The sequence below is a fragment of the Felis catus genome, chromosome B1, assembly GCF_018350175.1.
Source record: "Felis catus isolate Fca126 chromosome B1, F.catus_Fca126_mat1.0, whole genome shotgun sequence".
Classification (NCBI taxonomy): domain Eukaryota; kingdom Metazoa; phylum Chordata; class Mammalia; order Carnivora; family Felidae; genus Felis; species Felis catus.
Window position 1 is genome coordinate 107,772,625 of NC_058371.1, and position 20,199 is coordinate 107,792,823.

Sequence of the window (20,199 nt, forward strand, 5' to 3'; positions counted from 1 at the left end):
AAAGGAGGGAGCCAAACCATAAAAGACTCTTAAAAACTGAGAATAAACTGAGGGTTGATGGGGGGTGGAAGGGAGGAGAAAGTGGGTGATGGGCATTGAGGAGGGCACCTGTTGGGATGAGCACTGGGTATTGTATGGAAACCAATTTGACAATAAATTTCATATTAAAAAAATAATAATAAAAAATAAAAAAAATTAAAAGGCAGAAAATGACAAGTTTTGACCAAAATGAAATATATATATATATATACATGCAAATAAACACAGGAAAATATTGAATTTACATAAAAGACCATATTCGTTAAAATTTCAACAGTGTCAATTTACCTATAGAACTAGTATCAAGTTATCCATTCAATAAATAAAAAACTCTCTAAGACAAGTATTTATATATTATTTATTTTAATAAATTATTAATAATTTATGTGCAAATGTCCATAAACAGACAAAATAGAGGACTGATATGATTTTGTTATAAATTGGTGCATTCTGATCTGAATCTGACCAGCTGACTTATTTTACTTGGCCAACAGGGTTTTTTGATTTGGTTTTTATCCTTTTTAATAAGATGAATAACTTTATAGAATTGATGTGCTCTCTAGTTCATTGGAACAACAGCTATTTATTTCTCATACCCAGATACTTCACACATTTATATTACCTGCAGGCCTCTGAAGTCATTGTGATCCCTATGTTGAGATCTGTAAATAAACTTCCCTCCTGGGAACGTCTGACTTTCATGCCTTTATATTCTCTATTTCATCACTCTCAGTCTTGCAAATAAATTTGACTCCCAAGTGTCTAGTTCTAAATCCTGATGCAAGTTCTTAGGATACCAGAATTATTTTAGGACAAGGCACAGTATGAATAATAAAAATGATTTTATCATTTAACATAAAATTACAAACAAAAATAATTTTATGACATATAAACATAAATACCAGATTTTATTTGTAACATTAATCATTAATTCCAATGCAAATATAAGTACTGTTTTATATAAAAACTAATATTGCTTACTCTGCTTATTCTATCTTAATATGAGTCTTACAACATGTGGATTAGAAATGTGCTTCAACCTGTCCTGCTCTTTTCCATGTTTTATTGTGGGGGGCCCGGCCCCGGTGCCAGGCTGAGACTGGGTCGAGCAACGTTCCCTGTTGACTCAAGCCAACCCGGTGGTTCCCCCTCCCATTCCCCCACTTTCAAGGGCATATAAAAGCCTTGTCAAGGCTGAGAAAGTTAATTCCTGAAGACTGTGGTCTGCAGGTGTTGGCAGTAATGCTACCTCCCTTTTTCTACCCCTAGTCAGATAGAAACAAACATGGGAATTGTGTTTTGCTAGCAATCTTATCAACAAGGTCTTGTGACCCGTCTAGAAAATGCACAAGAAACACAGAACTAAATGTTTTGGTTGGCAGCAATTATGTGAAACCTGTTTATTCTTAGAATGACCTAACCCATAAGAGTCTGGTTATAAAACATTGTGTATAGCAACAATAAAGCCGTCACTTGGGCCATCAGCCTAGGGGACCCTCCTGTTCCCAAACTTTCTCTTCTCTTTTTTTTTTCTTGCATTCCCCTACCCTCAGGACCCTGACCTCGGTGTTTGTCGCGCCGGCCGCGACATTTTATGTATTTTTTTGTTAATTTTTATTTATTTATTTTTAGAGAGAAAGAGAGGGCATGCACGAGCACAAGCTAGATGGGGGCAGAGAGAGAGGGAGAGAGAGAATCCCAAGCAGACTGCACATTGTCAGTGCAGAGAGATAGATGCGGGGCTTGATCCCACAATGGTAAGATCATGACCTGAGCCAAAATCAGGAGTCGACTGCTTAACCACTGAGCCACCCAGGTGCCTGTTTTATGCAATAGTAATGTAGCTGAATTAATTATAGTGAAAAACAATTCCATGTAAATTACAATTCCATGTGAAAAACAATTCCATTGTGAATTAGCCTCTAGAAAACTATATCCTTACTAATAGTGAGTGGGAATTCTGGCCAGTGACATAGTTTCTCAAGGGACAGAATTAGTGCTGATAGCCATAAGGCACTGGATGTATTTAATGCCCGATACACTGGTTTCATACTGTGTAAGTTATAATCGCAATTTATTTGCCTCCAAAGATTGACAAAATTTTCTAATTTGTACTTATATTTATCAATGAAACACAATTAAACTATGCCAGTCTTGTAATTAACTCATGTGATAACTGAATTGATTTCTATCAATAAAGTCTGAAGGTGTGTTTATATAAACAAATATATTCGAAAAAAAGATACGAATCTTAAAATGCAAAGAAGATAAAAGTTAAATGGAAAGGCATAAGAAATAAGACTGAAAGGGGAAAAAATGTAAAGGAATAAGCACATTACTTAAAGGGTAAATTAGCACAAAAATGATTACTAAAATTTACATAACATTTCTAGACGCATAAAACTATTTAAATCCTAGAATTGAAATAAATAAGATCAATTACAGTTTGCATTACTAAACAATTCATTTTAACCATGATTTAGCATGTGATTGTTAAGTAAATTGTATTGTTTATCCCTCCTATTCACAACCCCATTTTAAACAGATGGAGATCTTTGTATGGCCTATACTAACTGGTCTGGAAATTATACAGGATTTATGCTCAGTATATATAGATTTGAGTTGACTTACAATAGTTGATTTCAGTTCTTATCCTTCTATAATATATTTCTGCATTCACACATACACACACACACACACACGCACGCACGCACACACACACCATTCTTACCATTGCAGGCTGTTTTTCACCTTGAGAGAGGAAAAAGGACAACAAAGGATAAAATTTTGTTGGCATCATCTTTCATTACTGACATAGACATAAAATGTTGCTAGCTGTTTTTAAAATTGTAGGTCAAGTAAACTAGAATAAAACATTGGTCTGAATTATATTTTAATTTTTAATGTTTATTTTTGACAGAGAGAGAGAGAGAGAGAGAGAGAGAGAGAGAGAGAGAGAGAGAGAGAATGAGTGGGGGAGGGGCAGAGAGAGAGGGAGACACAGAATCTGAAGCAGGCTCCAGGCTCTGAGCTGTCAGCACAGAGCCCCGAGCGGGGCTCAAACCCACAAACCGCGAGATCATGACCTGAGCCGAAGTGGGATGCTCAACCTACTGAGCCACCCAGGTGCTCCTGAAATAGATTTTAATAAACTTAGAACGCTGGTTAAAAAAAGATGGTTTGATTGCTAAATAGTATGAATTTGCTCTCTCTAAAGAATAGACATCTATTTAAAGAACCCCATACCTTCCTTTGAATTTCAGGAATAAATTAGTAAATATGAGATAATATCCCAATTATAATGTAAAATATTTAAAGTGAAGGACCAGTGAGAATTGGGTCTGATTCCAACACAAATAAATAAATAAAAACCACAATAAGAAAAACAGGATATGGAGAAAATATCTTAGAAATTCTGAAATCTCATTATTAATTCCGAGGCTACGTGATTAAAATTCAATTCTCTGAACCACTCTCCATCCTAAAAAATAAAGACTTCTAAGAAAGTATGTTTTTGCCATGACTCAACATGAGCCTTCTTGACATATTTAAGATCATATCCAAAAGCCTTATTGTAATGTAAATGTCCCACATGCCCAGCACTCTGGCTGCCATTGACCCTTATCTGTTATTTTCTCTCCCACTTCATATGATCTCATATTTGAAAAGCTCCATTGTCATTCCCTTTCCACTTCCTGGACTATATTTGCAATTTTCTTTACATGGATCACTACGGCCAACTGGTTCCCTGTTATAATTTAGTACATCATACCACTCTTTTAAAACAATTACAGAATTTAGTCTATCATTATTAATTGCCTTTGTCCTTTTCACTAGAAGGTATGTTCTATGAAACTAGAATACACATTATTTTTTATATTTTTTACAGTTTTAATCCTAAAACCCTGGATGGGGTCTGACTCATAATAGGTAACACATTTAGATTTTACAAATACAACTATAACTACTTATTTGATGAATAAACATAAAGTTAGGGAAAATAAAAAGAGAACATCTTTTAATTGATGTTGGAAGTGATTCTACATTTTATAAGGATTGCCTGGGTATTATCTGTGAGATATATAAATATTTCTTTCAGGTTTAATTTTAATACCCAAAGTTTTGCTCATTACTTTGGTGTTTCCACTAATAGCCACATGACTTCCCAAAACTATTTTAATCTCCATTTTTCTGATTTCATTATATAATAGTTTTAGTATAATAAATGGCACTAAATCACTGCTGAATAAAACCTTAGCATGGAGGAATACTTTTATAATAATTGCCTTCTTCCTTCTCAGAATACTTTTCATTCCCACAGGAGCTCTTTGGACTTAGCGTCTAAAGCTCTGTGTGTGTGTGTGTGTGTGTGTGTGTGTGTGTGTGTGTGTGTGTGTATACCAAGATGGCAGGAAAATTTATACTAAGTTTGGCACAAAAATAATTTGACTCATTGCTGGTGTTAACATTTGATAAGCCAGTGTTATGTATTTATTTCAGTTATACAAATGGTTAAACTATTAAAAATGGAATAGAATCAGTTATTAGTGGAATGTTTGACATAGATTGAAAACAGTTCTTATAAGTATCTTTTTTAATGTTTGTAACTTTTTTTTAAGGATTAAAGACAGAGACAGAGCTGGAGCAGGGGAGGGGCAGAGAGAGAGGGAAACACAGAATCTGAATCAGGTTCCAGGCTCTGAGCTGTCAGCACAGAGCCCAACACAGGCTGTGAACCCATAAACTGAGAGATCATGACCTGAGCAAAGTTGGATGCTCAACGGACTGAGCCACTCAGTCGCCCCAAAAACAGTTCTTATCATAGAACGAGCATGATATTTCGAGTAAGACCTAGACTCAAATCCCAAAATGGACTCATGGTAAGAATATCATCTTGTATGTATCTTGGAAAATTCTGAACTTGTAAGCCAAATGAAGGTCTGAAAACCCTGGTAGACAAAATCTGACTATTACTAAATTTTATCTTTAGTAGACTACTTTTTGCTTTCTATAATATGAATTTTTCTTCAATGTCTTAGGGAAATGTACAAATTACTGGGACTTCTCAAAGAGCAGTGCATTTCCCTTATCTTTGAGCCAACTGCCAAGAAAAACATATTTAGCTTTTCTCAAACATTGTTTTCTAATCAATAAAATTGGAACTGTCATACATTTAATAGGGTTAATAATAAAAGTAACTGTGATGGCCACGTAAGATGACTAGCACATAATTTTTCACCACTCTTTGGTGATACATTAAACTGAGCTTTCCAAATGCAGTCATCACAAATGACTGCCAAAGAAAATAATTTTACAACTAGAAATCACCAAGTATTTCATATTTCACTTCCTATTGTTGGAACTGTAGCACAGAGAGAGTGTAATGATATAAATAATGTGAAAGCTGTTGATGGGCTTGGGACTAGAATCGAGCAAAGTATACATACAGAGTCAATGTTCTTCTACCCTTTTATCCAATTACCTCCCTTTGTTTCTTTTTATTTTCTTGCTTTATTTTCATTCTTTCCTTATGTGGTAAAGGGAAGATTTATGTTAGCCAAAATATACACAGTCAAAAAGATGCATATTACTTCAGGAACATACAAAATACAAACATGCATACTACCAAATGCATGCCCTCCTAGGTTTGCAAGATGACTTAATGGAAATTTACATTTTATATTTACCACAGCTCAAAGTCAATTATTCTGTTGCTCTAAGGGATTTACAATATTGAGCACCACCACTATCTCTCTTTCTTCCCTTTCTTCCTTCCCTTCTCCTTCTGTTTCATGCTCTTCTTCCTTGCTGTTCGAAGAAAAAAAATAATGAGCCAATGCCACATCCCTGTCAGGGCCATTTCTCATCTCACTAAAAGCAAGGTGTATTTCAAGCAATCAGTATGTATATAGACATATTCTATTAGGATAGTAATTAGTGGCCATGGACTTCAGTTTTATTAAAAGACTTCCTAATTAGCAATAAAGAACACAACTTCACTGGCATTTTAATGATGGCATCAATACATGGCAATGTCAACTCACCTTGTTAAGGAAAAAAAGAACGGCTGATTATAATGTAAGTAAGTCACCTCACATGTTTAGAATGCATATGTATCCTATAATATGTTTGTTCTGACAGAAAAATTTCACAAATGCCATTTTTCTTTCTACTAATCAATTACCTTGGAGCCAGTGAACTGTAGGACAAAAGAAATCTTGGAAAATAGGTACAGGCATGTTCTTTTCAGTCTTTTCTGAAATCAAAGATAATTGAAAATGAATATATTGAGTATCACATGTTAATTTTATCTTGGTATATCATAAAGGACTGTGGTATACAGTAGGTGTTGGCTTTGGAAAACCTTAGGAACTAATTCTAGTCCCCTTCCTTATTATATAATGGGCATTATAATTGTTAGTAACAATTTGAACACTAATTTCAGTGTTCTATTTCAGAAACTAAATAAAATGAATGCAAAACTGCTTACAGGTGTGTCATCAAAAACATTTCTCTTGCCCTTTCCTCTCTATTTTTTACTCGGTAGTGGATATTTTCAAAGCATATAAAAGCTACTAAAATATTCTTGAAATCGTTTTGAATGCAATACATCATTGAAAGACAATCTACAAAATTCATGTCTATGCATGTTTACGAGGTAGAAAAAAAGTTTAAAGACACAAAGGAAGTATGTAACATCAGGGAGTATATCTCAGCAATCTCTACTTCTGTGTCAATTACTAATTTATTATCTCACCTCCAGATTTATTCTACAGTGTATGCTTTGATAACAGATTTCTTTTAAGCATTTCTCCATTAAAATAAGCACTGTGCTAAGCTTCTCAATGTTGTAGAGACATTTCAGGAAGAAGGGGTTTTCATGCAGTTTCTTGGTGCTGTGAGCTATCTGAATGTGAGAACAGACCATCATGCCTGCCCCAGTTATGCAAAACATGATCCCTGGATGACCTTGCAACCTTGGCTTGGTGACAAATTTCTCTGTGACCCTCTCAACACAAAAATCAGTGCCTCAAAATCTTCCTGACTGCCTAGCCTTCCTGATTCCCTTCTGTAAACATATGCATAGCCAGGAGAGCCCCCATATTGAACCACACTTACTACCTTTGCAAGCCCAAATATGTTCTGCCTGTTCCCCATAGGTTGTTACGTAGCCAACTGCCTCTTCAACTTCCTGCACCCAACATCTTGCACAGGACAAGTCAAGAGTTCCTGCTTGCTTCCTGACTGCACATGGAGGGGTTGCTTCTTGCTTATTCACTTACTGTGGACCAGCTCTTGCTTGGACAAATCAGTAAATTTTGCCACTATCCAGTAGATTGAACTATGCTTTTTTCATTGAGGTCTGAACCCCAGCCTTGGGAGGAAACCCCTTCAAGTTTGTTCTCCTTTGAGTACTTTCCCTCAGCCATAGGGTACCATAAAGGCTTTCATTATACCTTATGGCCACTCTTCTATCATAGTAATGATTTTTACCAATAATTTTTTTCTGTCTAATCCACTATATACTTTCTATATCATGAATGGCCCCAGAATGATAAATCTATACTATTTTTTTATTCTACTACCCAAGCTTACAAAAAAACACAAATTAAACCTTTGCTTTAAGTCACAAATCAACAGTCACCTTCTTTGCTAAATCTACACTGGTCAACTTTGAGCTCTTTTCTACTAACAGATATTTTTGTGTTTAGTCACATACTCTCCTATTTAGTTGTTAAAACACCGTAGCCTATTAGACACATAGTGGATATAAAGTAAGTGATTGAGTCCAGGAACCAGGTTCACAAAAATAAATATTATAATATACTAAGATGGTGACATGTCATTTTAGCAAATTTGAAAGCATTCATGTTACTTTCAAGACATAAAAGAAGAGATGGAAAAGAGAATAAATATTTAATTATACATGTGCAAATAGGAAAACTGAAGTTCAGAGAAAAAAACTAACATATAGAGCCAACAATGCTGTAATGGTGAGTGGAGATTTTACCTCAATAGGTCTAACTGTAAAGTTCATGTTACCTATGGAGTGAACTATGTGTGCTCAGCTTATCGGCTTTAAATTATTGAGAAGAGAAGAGGAAACAATTCAGGAAAAGAAGAGAGAAGGCAATAAAGACGCAACATAATTAAAGAGGTTTGGGGAAAGATGGATTAAAAGGTTTTCAGGACCTACTGAAATTTAGCTTGTGCATTGTATATTCTGAAGGAAACAGAGTTGTTTCATCCTAGAACTCATCTGTCTTCGGCCTTACTGGATACAAGCTTCTCCACTTTTGTAAGGAAAAGTTGGAAAGATATTCATATTATTTTAATTTTTCATTGAGCTTGAATCATAGCCTCAAATAGAAAGAAAATATGTATGTATTTTATAGTAAAACTAGTTACATTAACAAATGTGATAAGAAATTAATATAGTATGTCAGAAAACTACTCTCAAAATTTGCAACAAAGTGTCTGTTTTAAAATTTTATATTTGAATATTCTGATAAAAATATATCATCAAAGAACTAAATAATGTATTGATCCTCATTAGAAAGTTAAGAAAGAAAACTGAACTTATTTGCAATTAAAATATTCATAATGCTGGTGTAAAATGGAAATAATTTACCCTCTACTGTAATAAACTAGTCAATAAGAGATAAGATACTTACCAATGTTATATGAGAGACAATGTTAAAATATAAAAGGATACAAAAAACATTCAATATCGGATTAGCCTTAGAATATAGTCTTTGCTGGGAGCCAAGTATATTTATCACAGTGGGGAGAATTTGAGATTAAGGTGTATCATAATTGTAACAGATTGAAAGCAGGAAAGGAACATTATACAATTTTTTAAAAAAGCTTACCAAATTCAACTTGTTATAATATCCAGACCCTTACATTACCATTAATTTGGTCATCTTTTTTAGCCATTACAATCAACAATAATATGTATAGTACAATCTGGACAATGTGAATTGGAGAGGGTGTCCACTTTTAACCAAGAACAGAAAAGCATCTACTGTGATTTCCAGGTCTGTTCACAAAGCTGGGCTACCTACTGTTCACAATTTGAAATCATTTGCTTCATGCTGTACTCAGACTAGAAGGATACCAGGGTGTTACAGCCTGTGTAGTTCAATGAACGAATAAATCAACAAATATATTAAACAGGGATAGGTCTTAAAGCAGTCTCTGAAGACAGGACTGTGTTTCTTTTAAATATGTATCTTATTTTAATTTTTTAAAAATAATATGTTGCATTTTATCAAATATATATAGTAATTTTCTTTGGAAAATATTTGCATATTAATCATGAATAAAATATGTAACAACAATGAATGTCACCTATAGCAAAATCTATGCAAAATACTACTATAAAGCAAGCAGCAGGAATTCTCTAAATGGAAAAAGATAAATCACATTAAATAAATTATAAACAGGGAAAAATGTATGCCAAAATTTTCCTTGAGGCTCATAACCTCAGTACCTAAATATAATTATTTTAAATACTAAAGTTGCTTTTCCTGATATCTCTGATGGATTGTTCCTGACAACTTTTCTACTTCCTAATATAATTTTTGTAAATACCAAAACTCAAAATACACCAAGGTAGGATTGTGCTGCTGAAATTCACTGTCAGGAATGTGGAATGCCCATAATCACATTGAGGGGAACAGGTCACTTTTACCTAGCTTTTTAGTTTATATGTAATAAATTTTCAATTTGGCAAATATGTTGGTCATTGGGAATTGCTTTCAAAATGTATTATCACATTCTCATTTTCTTAGACTTTGTCAAATATACAGCTGAGAAAACATTTGTAATATTTTTGTATTTCAAATTTAGTTTATTTAGGAATCTCTCTTGCATCAGTAATAGTCCTTGGGTTATAGTAGGAATTCTGAGTAGTAGACAATGGAAAAGGGGAAATGTGATTAAATAATTGACAACTACAATATATATATATATATATATATATATATATATATATATATATATATACATACATATATACTAAGATATATATATATCTTTATCCTAACATGGTAGGATAAAAGCTCAGCATCACAAACAAGAAAGCACAAAACAAATTCTATCTTTATGGATCTGATAGCTTAAAGACCATGAGCCCTTGTTTTAGAATAACCATGAATCCTTATTAAGCATTTGATACTAATTTTTCCTTTGACTGGTTTTATAATTGTGATATAATTCTCTAACCCTTCATTGCTGCAGTTCCATTATCTGTAAGATAGAGATTAATATGAGTAACTCTAATCATAGATTTCTTGTGAATATGAGTTTAAATATGTAAACTCATAGGTGTGAATATTAGTTATTATGTGTCCAAATTCATGTTGTGATGGTAGTAAGATGTTAGGTCCTTTAGTAAATGATTAGGTTGTGAAGACAGAACTCTCATGGATAAGATTAGTGCCCTTAATAATAAAAAAGACCCCAAAGAGCTTATTTGTACCTTGTGCTATATGAAGTTATAGCTTGATAGAGCCATCTGTGAATAATGGTTTCACCAGACACAGAACCTGCAAGTGTCTTTATCTTGGATTTCCCAGCCTCCATAATTGAGAAATAAATTTATGATGTTTATAAGCCACCCAGTCTATGGCATTTTGTGATAGCAGCCTGAAGGGACTAAGACAGTTAATATATGTTAATATGTATTGATTAATATATGTTAAAGAGCTTAAGGGGTGTATTTGACTTACCATATGCATTCAGTAAAAATTATAAAGTCTTTCTTGTTAAGTGCTTATAATTTATTCTACAAATAGAGTATTATCTACATCCAAATTAATTTATTCTATTAATATAAACCAGTGACAATGCAGGATTAATTTAGAACTTCTTTCCTCCTGGTGCAGTCTGAGACCTAGACTGTGGCACATGGAACTGTTCTCACCAACCTGCAAGCTCTCTGAACCCTGCTCTTTTTGGGTTTTTATGGGGCTTTATCGTATAGGTGTGATTAATTGCATCATTGTTCATTGATGATTGATTCAAAGTCCATGAGAAGTTCCAACACTTCATTCTAGGTCCCATGGCAAACAGCCCTATCCTTAGATGCAGTCCAAAAGCCACCTTAACAGAACAAAAGACACCTTTGCTGCCCTCAGCACTTAGGAAATTCCCAGGGTTTTAGGGGTTCTGCCAGAAACTGGGGTAAAGACTAAATATATTTTTCTTATTATAAGTCACAATAAATCACAGAGATACAATCTGAAATAAAGGTGGCAGATCATGTAGGTTTAGACTTTAAAATAGTCTTCTAAATGTAGAAAAAACATAAAGCCAAACATGGAGAGTTCCAACACATGAAGGAAGTTATCAAACACATTTAGGTTTTGTGAGAAGCACATCATAAAGAGGACAGAGGTAAATAGAGAACTGAGTTAGTATACCATAAAAATCAAAATGAAAAATAAAAATCTTACACAAGAGTGACAATAGTGAAGATGGAAAAAAATGAACACATTGGACATTTATTCTGAAGTAAAGTCTAAAAGCTCTTTGAAGGATGGGGCACCTGGGTGATTCAGTCAGTTGGGTGTCCAATTTTTGTTTTTGGCTCAGGTCATGATCTCATAGTTCCTAAGTTGAAGCCCCGCATCAGGCTCTGTGATGACAGCGCAGAGCCTGCTGGAGAGTCTCTCTCTCTCTCTCTCTCTCTCTCTCTCTCTCTCTCTGTCCCTCCCCTGCTCTATCTCTTGAAATAAATGAATAAATAAATAAATAAATAAATAAATAAATAAATAAATAAATACATAAATACATAAATACATAAAATTTTAAAAATAAAAAAAAGAGCTCTTTGAAGGATTAACTGTGAAGTGGGAAGGAATGAGTGGAATCAAAATGGCTCCTACGTTTTCAGAATGAGCAACTAAGTGGAGAGCAGTTTAGTTGCTCTTTGCAAACATTTGGGAAAGATGAACGTGCAGGAATAGCTCATGGAGATTGAGGCCATACAAGAAATCCATTTGGGCATGTTAAGTTCAAGATGGCAACTGGACAAACAAATGAAAATGTGACAGGTAGTTTTATGTGTGGTTCTGTGGTTCAACAGAGAAGTGGGAGTTAGAACTTAAATTTGTAAGTTAGTACTATATAGTTGGCTTTTTTTTTTTATTTTATGGTTAGAGCATTGCATGACATCCTCCAGGGAGAGTATGTGGATAAAACAGTTAGGTTAAGATAAAAGCTATGGGAAAAAGTTTGGTTAAGATAATCCAAGATAAATCAAAAATAAATTTAACTTTAACAAAATGGGAGGAATTCAAAAAAATTTTTCTAAGAGATAAAGAGATTTAAATAGAAATTTAAGTTATATGGAATAAAATCAAAATAGAAAACAAAAAAGATATAAAAGTTCCATTTGATAAAGAAAATATTATTTTCATAAACATACAAATAATGATAGATGAAAATTATTTACATTATGATTATATTCCATATAACATTTACCAGACAATGTTCTAGGCTCTTTATAAATGTTAGCTCATTCAAATCTCATAACAATCTTTTAGGCATTTGACAATAAGACAAATGGACATAGAAAGATTCAGTAGAGTCCTACAGATACCCATGTGGTAAGTGCCAATCATTTGATTTGAAACACACCTAAAAAAACAATGAATAATATTTTCTTAATTTACTTGAAAAAAATTTATAAGTATGTGATTTGAGTTAAATTAAAGCAACAAAAAAATTAAAAGGCATGCAGTGTATAGTTTATGACTAAATACAATTACATATCAAGCAAAAACATAGTGTGCAACATCTATAATAGTTTAAAAGTTATGAAATGAATCAAAATCCATAACCAAAAAAATTCCCAATCCTATTAAAATATTTTCTTTTATAATTTAACCTTTCATTAAATTCATAAAATTTGTGAAATTCCTTTCATAATTTCAATAATTAAAATATAATTGATATGTTTTAGAAATAACAATAATGTATGATTTATTCAGCTTCCTGACACTTCACTAATTAAATGGCTAATTCTACTGATCTTATTGACTATCAAGTTATATTTCTTCCTTTACCAGTCTATGTGTACACTATCTGAAATTTAAGGCTGGGTCAAAGAAGCATGGCAAAGAGAAGTGTAGTTCTTCAAAACATTGTATTGAGATGGCTGCAGTTCTCAGCCAACGAGTTTGCTAGTTGGATCATTTCAGCTGAACCTCCCTAAATATTTCAAATACATCATGACAGAATATCTATTAAGTATCACAAAAGATTCTATACAAATAGCAAACTAGAAATTCTAATCAACAGTATTTACTTTTTGTTCAAGTTGAGCATTCTATACAATTTGTACTCCTAGAGGTCAGATTTTTTCTTCTCCTAAAATGTGTTTAATAAGCCTTTTAAAATTATTTTGGAGGGGTGGATAATAGCAATCAAGGGCACATACAAAAGGGATTTTTATCTCCCTATTGGATATTAAGGTCAAGTTAAAATTATTCTAGGTAGTTTTTCTCTATATTTATAAATATAACTTGCTGTTCTTGTCAGTAATTCTATTTTCCTTAAGTTTTATTTTTCCCTAATGTAAACTACCTTTGGTACTGCTCAGTGACACATTTTTCTTTGCAATGAGCACAGTACTTTCTAGCTGAAAAGATATAGTATGTGGCATTCTTCAATTTAATTAAATGAAATACAATTTATATATCAACCACAACGTTGAGATAGAGCAAAAAAGCTCAACTAATTTTAATTTCTAGAGAAAACACAAAGCAAAGAAGTGATTCCATTCTTACCAACCACCACATGACTGCCATGAATAGACAATCTAACAGCCATGTCAAAATTTATTCAGAGACACATTATGAAAATATGAGGAAAGAGCACAGATCGGACTTCCTCTTAAAGAGCTATCAGAGAATAGGTCAAAAACCACATAAAAATAAAATCAAGGATATAAAATAGGAACTCTACCAACAATGTGATACAATGTAGCCTTTTTGATATCTAGCAAAGACCACACTCAATCATAGGGTGTTTGTATGATCCTGTAGACATATTTTATATTTCATAATGAAACACTATCAGAATCTTCAGAGTGGGCAAAGCTCTGGTAATAAATTTGTCACAACGTGATAAATCTAAGCAGAGTGAATCAAGATATAAATATAAAACTTTGAAGTTTTCATCCACTCTGGCTCTTAGGGAGACTTGACTGTCCTGGCAATGTCAATGTAATGAACTGTAGTGAAAGGCTTAGTGAGTTTTCCTTAGGAAAAAAAAATGTAGGAAAAGCAAGGTCATTCTCTTGCCATAAAAACTGTGAGTGCCAAACTTGGAAATAAAGCATTTACACATAGTATACAATAAAATGAAGCATTTAACTTTCACTCTTGACTGTTTTTAGTTTTAAAAAAATTGTTTAAGTATAAACAGCTGCATCATCAACATGTGCAAAACTGTCTAAAAGTTGTTCCTGAAGTGAATTAGGTTCAAACTGAAGATTAGGAACGGAGTCGCAGGATTCCCAATTTTATTTGTTTTCTCTCAAGTAAAGTCTTGCACACTTATTTCTGTGTGTAATTAAAGTGACATTCCCTAAGTGCTAAGACATGCCACATAAGTTCAACAAGAGGTACGAAAATGGAATAATTGAACACTTTTTGAATAATTCAATTAAAATTAAAGAAAACTTGAAAATATAACATTAAAATGGAAATAAAAAATTATCAACCTAAGCTACTAAGTACTATTCATACTTGTATATTTTGTAGAATTATACAATGTGTGTAAACATGATAGTATTGCTTCAAAAAAGTATTTATTAAATTAATTGATAAAATGAGTAGATGAATCAGTATTACACAAAAAGGAAATAAATTAAGCATCCTTTTTTCCCTATTCCTTTATATGTTCTACCAGCAACTGGGCAAGTGTCTCTCATGGTTAATTTAAAAACAATTCCTGTTGTGTGCACAAAGTGGAACCAAATACCTCAAGATCATTCTGGGCATGGATTTGGAGCATTAGGGTTTCTAGGCCTGAAATGTTATTAAAATATTCAGTTTTACAAATGTGTTATTGCCTTTGCCTGAAATATCATTAACCAGCACCTAATAAGGACTTTGTTTTATTTTACAAGGATAGTCCCCTAACTACATACAATAAAAGTGTCAAACCCGAAGTGTATCATTTGATAAATCCCCATAGTAGCTCTCACTACTGTGTTGAGAATAAAATACAGAGACACAAGAGAAAAAGGGGAAAAAACTATTAAGACATAAAGATGATGTCTGCTTTATTTCTAATACATTTTGAAGATAAAAATCAAAGGATTTCTGATGGATTCAGTGGAGTATGAAAGAAAGGTGAGAAAAGGAAAAAGTGGAGCTGAAGCAGCTACTATTGACAAAATTATGAACGTATTTTGTATCAGATTTCTGGGAGAAGATTGGGAGTTCAATTTTGACATCTGAAGATAAATATCAAATGGTAAGTTGCATTTAGGAGTATAAACTTTGGGACACATGACTGGACTACACATACAAATTTGAGAGTCATTGATAAATATAAAGATTATAAAATCATGGCACTGGATGAAATCAAGAGAATGGTAAAAGTAGAGAAAACAGACAAAAGCCTGAAGCTGGTATCTTGGGACCCTGCAACATTAAGAGGTCTGAGAAAAAAACAACCAACAACTAAGAGTCATAAAAGAACCCACTAAGGAAATAGTTGTGCTATGGAAGCCACGTGAAGCAAATGTAGAAGGAGGGGGGTGATCAGCTGTATCAACTGCTGTTGACAAATCAAGGAAGAGAAGACCTGAGGATTGGTCACTAGATTCAGGAACAGGGACATCAAAGTCTGTGTGAGTAAGTTAAGAAAGAATGAATGAACAGGGACAATAGAGGGCAAATTAGACAACTTCTTTAAAGAAGTTTCTTGACAAAAGTGTTAAAGATATATATTAGTAGCCAGCATAGTAAGTGAAATTAAGATATTTATATTTTAGTTATATGGGAGAAAAAAAGAGTATGCTTATATGCTGATGGGAGTAATTCACAAAGGAGAGAGAAAGGGGGAACCTGAATGGAGAGATGGGACTGCCCGGTGGGCACAAGAAGTATCCCCAACCTCTTTCTTCATTCTGAACTCTCGATGGCCACTAGCTAGACCCACCTTCCCCAAGAGGAAAACATCTATGATTTAGTCATTAGAATTTAGGCCCCTGGACACAACCTGAGAAGTGAAACATAAAAAAATGCATCTGGCTCCAGAAGGCGGCTGAGCAGGTGGAGAAAAATCAGCACATTTCCTCTTTTTTCTCAAATAAAGGATTTTATTAGAAACCTTAATCCATATCACAGAAAATGAAAGAATGATACAGTGTCGTGTGGACCAACACTTGAGAAATTCACTGGCTAACTATGAAAAGAGACAATGATTTTGGATTATTAAATACTCATATTTAATACTAGATAAACATTAAAGAGGAGTAATAAATATTCCTTCCCTTAGGTAGGATCACTGCTATCTTTATGTGTCTCATGAAAAATGGTATCTATTTTCTTTGATATATCCCAATATATTTTAAGGGGTCCAAATACATATTTATAATTATGACTGTGTATTCATGTTTTTGATCATACCAGTTCTTACTGGGCATTCGTACTAAGATTTCCTTTTTTTTTTTTTTTTTTAATTTTTTTTTTTCAACCTTTATTTTTTGGGACAGAGAGAGACAGAGCATGAACGGGGGAGGGGCAGAGAGAGAGGGAGACACAGAATCGGAAACAGGCTCCAGGCTCTGAGCCATCAGCCCAGAGTCTGACGCGGGGCTCGAACTCACGGACCGCGAGATCGTGACCTGGCTGAAGTCGGACGCTTAACCGACTGCGCCACCCAGGCGCCCCTAAGATTTCCTTTCTTAAATTTTTTAAATGTTTACTTATTTTTGAGAGAGGGGGAGGAGAGAGAGAGAGAGAGAGAGAGAGAGAGAGAGAGAGAGAGGAGAGAGAGAGAGAGAGCGCGCACACGCAGAGGAGGGGCAAAGAGAGAGGGAGCCACAGAATCCAAAGCAGGCTCCAGACTTCCAGTTGTCAGTACAGAATCCAATGCAGGGCTCAAATTCACAAATTGAAAAATCATGACCTGAGCTGAAGTTGGCCACTTAACTGATAGAGCCACCCAGGCACCCCAATACTAAGATTTCTTTTAAACGAATTCATATTGGTATTTTGAAGTACAACATTATTTGTTGTATGTTGTCTTTATATCTGAAAGAAGAATGAAAGGACTGTATAGACTAAAGCCCATTTGTTCTATTTATTATATAACTTGACCTTAAGTATATTTTGTGCGGCTCTCTTTTTTTTTTTTTTTTGATTCAGGGCAACATAAATTCTCAAAATTACTTAAAATCCTTTGTCCTTGGTAATGTTTCTAAATATTTTACATACAGAATCAAGGATGTAAGTATAAAATACTTACAAAAATGCAAAGCAAACATATACATGCATCTAATGCAAAGATCCAATAATCTTTTAAAACAATAATATTTTAGTATCATTTAACAAATGGAAAGATATGCATTCCTGGGGCCTTTATTTTTAGCGATTTTACAATATATAATATCTAGGTTGATTCATACTTTCAAATGTATATGAAGAGTTCTAATTTGAATAATTATTTCTGATGTTACTATAGTAAAAAAAATAAATAGTAAGAGTGGAGATTACAATTTTCTCTAATTTTGTTAAATAAGCAATGTATAAACACAAAAAAAATTTTTTAAAACCAATTTTTTCTAGAGAAGAATGTTACCATATGAAGACAATAACACAAATTATTGTCAGTATTAGTAGTAGCCATGTATATTATGATCTGACAGTTTGATATTGCATTAAAACCTCAATAAGTTAAAGTGCTTTAACTTCTGAATTTTAAAAAAAGTTAATATGGTCCTATAAGAAAATTATCTTTTTCTTTATTAATGATAGCAACATGTTTTAAAATTTACTGTGAATAAGTCTGTTAAGTGCCTTATATGCATCACTTTATTTTTCTAACACAATTAATCTACTACCCTAAATATATAAATCTATATAGACAGATGTAAATCTATCTATACTTCATATATCTATATTCATGCCTGTTTTACAACTGAAGAAATGAAGAAACAGAAAATGTAAACTGATACTGTATACAGAACAGTTAAATGGCACAGACCAACTCACAGTGACTCCATAGAGTTTTTACAGTATTTTCTTCACTTGTATAGAGATATGATTATTTGGAATGTGCAAGTAAAAGTTAATAAATAATCACCTCATCGTTCATGGGTTTAAGCTCCACATCAGGCTCTATGCTGCAGTGCAGAGGCTGCTTGGAATTCTCTCTCTCTCCCTCTCTTTCTTTGCTCCTTCCCTGCTTGTGCTCACATGCACTCATCTCTCTCTCTCTCTCTCTCTCTCTCTCTCTCTCTCTCTCTCTCTCACTCTCCACTCTCTCAAAATAAATAAGTAAACTTTTAAAAAAGCAAATAAGTAAATAAATAACCATAGATAGAGTTGAATATATAACATTACAGATATAAATATATATAATATGTACAAATATCACAAATACATAGGTGTAGTCCACCCACTATCCTATCTTCTAAGAGCTCACAATATACCAGGAGTTAGAAAGATCACCAAAGAAGAAAATGAACTAACTTGTCTAAAGAGTGTTATATATAATTGAAAAAAAATAGTTATGCATATGAGATAATCTATAACATACAGAGAGTAAGTGCTTCAGAAATGCTAAGAAGAAGAGTGCTGAAGTAGGTTAGGTAGTTTTTAAGGAGTCCACAGAACCTGAAATGGGAATTGAGGCAAATTTATATAAGCTGTACTAGGAATAGAGTACCTCCATAGAAATTTGAATATAAGTATCCCAATTCTGTAGCATTTGCATTTAATAATAACTGTGGAACTTCCAGAAGAAAGAAAACACCTTCTTAGAAGATCACTTGACTTGATTGTATTATGACTTCTCCAGATCAATAGTGTATTAGTTCTAGGGCACAGATGTCCATAGGATAGTAATGTAAGCTATTACTCCTTTGTTAACAGCATTTCAGACACTTCTAACTCAATCAAAATCTTGATGGCTTTTTCAGTATCAAGGCTAAAATATTTATGAAAGGATTTTAATCTGCTTTCAGTGTGTCTGTAGTCATAATCTGTCACAATACAGATTTCTATAATCCTCACTTTAGAGTATTACAGTATGTTTGTTGTAGTAACCCTTTTTAAGAATTACCCTGCCAAATCACCTAGTTGTAAATTTCAGAATCTAACAGTTTAGAGATGTGTGTTACTTGGAGTTTATTCTCCGTGTTCTTTATAATCTCTGAAATCTAGTATGCTAGAGTTAGTAATCTTCATTTAGTTTCCCTTGCTTCAAGGTTGATTTTGTCTATTCAATTTTACCTTTTGTAGCTATCACTCAGGGCATTCCTAATAAGGTAATAAATATAAACCCCAAGAAAACAAAATTGGATTCAATTCTCAAAAGGATATTCAATTCTGAATTATTACAGTACTCACCCACATTCTATCTTTCTTAAATATGTATAAATGACATGTTATTTGTTATCAAATTACTGTGTTTCTTGATATATTTTTATTATAGAAGATTTATGAATATTACACATGTATTAGTACATGTACACATCAATGATTTTTTTTAGAGTTTATGTTTAATTTTTCTATACTTGAGCTACTCACGACATAGAGATGCTATGGCTTCTTTGTAATAATTATAGAAAATGCCAATTTTCCAGAAGGCAAGAATAAAGACATTATAGATTGTCTGGACTATATACCATGTAATTGGGAGGATTGCACTTGGTAAACAAACATTTTTGACATTATTTTCAGATGCTGTATTTTAGAACTATTCTATGAAATTCATTTATAAGTCATAATTTATTTCTATAATGTTCTAGTTCAACTAATAAATACTATTAACTATCTTATATCAATCAGCCACTTAAAATGGATTATTTCAATTCCTAAAAGCCACTCAGCAAGGCAGGTATTAATTCTGTCAAATTTTAGGTATTCTTTTATAAATCACATTTCTGCTTAATTTTTAAAGCTATTT

General features: G+C 33.2%; 1 long non-coding RNA gene across 2 annotated transcripts in view; it reads right to left on the reverse strand.

Moving 5' to 3' along the window:
* Nucleotides 1–4,419: 4,419 nt before the first annotated feature.
* The window catches only part of LOC123384970, a 476,510-nt gene continuing 460,730 nt past the window's right edge, over nucleotides 4,420–20,199 (reverse strand). For both annotated transcript variants that reach the window (XR_006596843.1, XR_006596840.1), the window contains exons 9-10: nucleotides 6,224–6,295; nucleotides 4,420–5,847 (exon numbers count right to left, since the gene is read on the reverse strand). This is a non-coding gene — a long non-coding RNA (uncharacterized LOC123384970). The remainder of the gene's footprint in view (nucleotides 5,848–6,223; nucleotides 6,296–20,199) is intronic.